The sequence below is a fragment of the Bos indicus genome, chromosome 2, assembly GCF_029378745.1.
Source record: "Bos indicus isolate NIAB-ARS_2022 breed Sahiwal x Tharparkar chromosome 2, NIAB-ARS_B.indTharparkar_mat_pri_1.0, whole genome shotgun sequence".
Classification (NCBI taxonomy): Eukaryota; Metazoa; Chordata; class Mammalia; order Artiodactyla; family Bovidae; genus Bos; species Bos indicus.
The window spans coordinates 88,207,735-88,211,807 of NC_091761.1; positions in this window are offsets into that span (position 1 = coordinate 88,207,735).

Sequence of the window (4,073 nt, forward strand, 5' to 3'; positions counted from 1 at the left end):
ACAGTTTCTTCCAGCACTTTACCATACCCTCCCATCATCTTTTGGCTTAGAGAACTTGTGAAAATAAATCTGTGATACAGTCACTTTTATGTTTGTCTCTCTATATACTATGCATCTTTCTCCTTGATGCTTTCCAATTTTTATTTTTGGTCTGTAGAAGTTTGATTATGATGTGTCTTGATGTGTTTTTCATTGTGTTTGTCCTGCTTGGGGTTTGTTGATTATCTTGGGTCTGCGGATTTATAGTTTTTGTCAAATTTTGATAATGTTTGGTCATTGTTTCTTCAAATATTTTTTCTGTTTCCTACTTTCATGTATATTAGACTATTTAATATTGTCCACAAATCAAAGATATCCTGGGAGATTTTTTTTGGTCGTTTTTCCCCTATTTCAATTTGGATAGGTCTACTGCTTTATCTTCAGGCTCACTACTCTTTTCTTTTCCAATGTCTACTCTGATGTTAACCCTCTCCAGAGAATTTTTCATTTCAGATATTGTGATTTTCCACACTAGAAATTCCACATGGTTCTTTCCATGTTACTGATTTCTCACTATGTGCATTTTTAGATTCGTTATTTTAACGTGCATGTCCGCTAATACCATCACTGCTCTCATTTCTAGGCCTATTTCTATTGAAGCTGTTTATCTTAGTATGGCTCACATTTTCCTGTTTCTTGGAATGTGTAGAAAATTTTTATTGGGTGCTGGACTTTGTGGATTTTATAATGTTGAGTGTCTGGATTTTATTGTCTATCTTTTTTTAAAAACTGGGTTTTTAGTAGGCAGTTAAGTTACTTATGGATGAGATCAATCCTTTCAAGGCTAGTTTTCAGCCTTTGTTGGGTATGTCTATGTAGCCTTTATTCCAGAACAAAGTTAGCCTCCCTATGAAGGCATAACTGTTCTGGTTATCATCTGAATTCATGATATATTCAACAGAGGTTCTCCACTCTGGCTGGTGAAAGCTTGAACAATACTCAGAAGACTTCTGTGAGTTTGGAAACCATTCAGTTTCCTGTTTCCTCTTTGGTCAACCTCTTGAAGTTTAATATTATACAGACATGTGTTAGTACTTAGTAAAAATTCAGTGGGATCTCTATGTATATTTCTGGACCTCTTTTGTTGTGTGTGTAGTTCTCCTCGGAATGCTGCTTTATGACTTCTAGGTCCAATACCCTGAGCAGTAATCTGTCTCCAAGACTCAGAGAAACCAAAGCTGCCACACTCTCCTTGGGATCCCCTCCTTGTTCCTCCCACTGAAAAGATGTGGTGATTGTAGTGCTGATTGAAATGATTTCCCTTCTCTTGAGGATCACAGAAGTGTCCTTCCTGTTGCCCCAAGTATGAAGACTTTCTACTTCAAGTCTTTTATCCAGTATCCTTGTTGTATAAAATGGAAGGTAAATTCATGTTACTCCATCATGACTAGGTACAGAATTTTTTAGGAAGTTGAATATTTGAGTCTGACTCTGGCACTGAGAAAACTTTAGTCAAGCTATCCATCTGGGAGTCATGCAGTATAGGTGTTTCTCCAGACTTGGTTATGCTGTGTGAAGATAGTACTTCTTGAAGCCCTCAAGGCAGCTGGGTGGTAACTGCAGGCTGTGCTCAGCCAATGGTTGCCGCCCCCACTTGCCGCAGGATGAAAACAATTTTAAATATACATTATTTGTACCTGCTCTGTGCTTAGTTGCTCAGCCGTGTCCAACTCTTTGCAACCCCATGGACTCCACCCTGCCAGGCTCCTCTGTCCATAGGGATTCTCCAGGCAAGAATAATGGAGTGGGTTGCCATGCCCTCCTCCAGGGGATCTTCCCAACCCAGGGATTGAACCCAGGTCTTCTGCAGTGCTGGTGGATTCTTTACCAACAGAGCCACCAGGGAAGCCCTGTACCTGCTCGACTAGAAAGTAATATGGAGAATAGAGCAAAAAGTTAAGTCCTGAGCATTTTGAAACTTAGATGAGTGGGAAGAGGGCTATTCATCAAAGAAAATGAGAAGTCTGGCTCATGAAGGAGGAGAAAATCAAAAGAACACGCTGCACTGGAAGCTAAGTGAGAAGACCTTTCAAGGGGGCTGGAGTGATCAGATGGTGTCAGAGATTAAATAAAATGAAGGAGAGATCTGAACACTGGCTTAGGCAAGATGCAGAGCTGGTAATCTGGCAAGAACATTTTCAGGGCAATGATGAAGGAAACAGACAGTTGTCATGATGAGGAGCAGAGAAGATACCTGGAGGAAAATAAGGACAGGAAGACAAAGCCTTTTTTTAAAGACAGGTGTCCTTTACAGAAAAATGTTACTTATTTCTATAATAAAAGGTTCCAGTGTTGTCACAATACTTCTTTTTTAACCCTAATTTGTCCCATTCATAGATTTACTGTTTCCCGCCCTTTTTTTTTTTTTTGGCTGCACTGTATGTCTTGTGGGATCTTGGTTCCTGACCAGAGATTGAATCCAGGGCCACAGCAGTGAAAGCGCTGAGTCCTAACCACTGGCCCACCAAGGAACTCCCTCATCCATTGATTTGCTAGTCACCTTTTCCATTTATAGTAGATTCTCATTATTTGAGGATTTCATATGTTCAAATTCATCTACTCATTAAAATTTATTCAACCCCCCACCCCAAATCAGTACTTATGGCCCTTTCGCGATCATTTGCAGACATCTGCAGGCTGGTAAAAACTTTGATTTGCTCCACGTGCACATTCCCAGATGAGGTGAACAGGCAGCAATCTCCTCTGGTTTCAGGCCTGAAACTGTAAACAACTGTCTTTTTTCACGGTCTATTTAGTGCCACGTTTTCCACATTTTCGTGTTTTTTTTTTTTTTTTTAGGTGATTTCACTGTTTAAAATATCCCTCAAGTGTAGTGCAGAAATGCTGTCTAATGTTCTCAAGAGAAAGAAAGCCATGATATATCTTACAAGAGACAGTATGGCTTCTAGATAAGCTTTATCCAGGCACAAGTTATAGTGCTATTGGCCATGAGTTCACTGTTGATGAACCCACAACGTATATCACATAGAATGTCTTCAAACAGGAATACACATACAACAAGGCTATGCGTTGACCATTGACAAAAATATTGTGACCAGAGACTTGCAGGACCTTAATCCTGCTTTTAGCCTAGGAGCAGTGGTTCAGTAGCTGCTATTCGTCTTTGCAGTGACTTGATAGAACATAACCATTGCAAATGGATGAGAGCTGACTGTATAATGATTTTCTTTAAAAGAAAGTAAGGTATAGTACAAAAAACACTAGACCAAGAAATTTAAGAACTTGTTTCTAGTTTTCATTCTTCTAATAACCGGGAGTACGTCCTTCATTCAGTACTCTGGCCTCATTTGATTTCTTCATGTATGAATGGAGCTCCTAAAATTAGATTATTGCTGAGGCCCTAAAAGCTCTAGCATTCTCTGACCTTGCAGCATCACTAAGGGAAATTCTCAATGATAGCTTTTTCCTAAGAAAGTCTCTTCTGCTTCATTTCAAATCACTTCACTCCATCAGGGGGTGAGGGAGGAAATAATGATCTTATATTAAGACAAATAAGCACCATGTTCTAGAGAGTGCCATAGAGATGAAATAAAATACATTGATTTTTTTTTTTAAATCTGGGAAGTTTTCCCAGGAAAAGAGTTGCTTATGGCTTTGGGAGTCATATCAAAATAACCCCCACATGTTAACAGTACATTTCACATTAAGAAATAGATATTAATGAGAGATTTTAAAAGAAAACAACCACAGTACGTTTAAATAGGGTGCAGCCTTCTGATGACAGCTTTGAATACAGAGTGCTAAAATGCAGGCAGACTGAGTGAGGTATGGGCACATTACTAAAAATACAAGGAATTACAGAGAGTACGGTCAGGTGGCAACCTGAATTCACACTCAGGGTTTTTAATATCAGAAGCAAGAAAGCCATTTGCAACTCTTTGTGAAAGGATGAGGCTCTGCTGAGTGTTAAGAATACAGGCCCATATGTGTAATGACAGAAGGTGAATGTCTTATGGGAGGGGTGGGTGTGAGGGGGCAGGGAGGGGATTGAAAAATGAAACAAATTCTCTGCA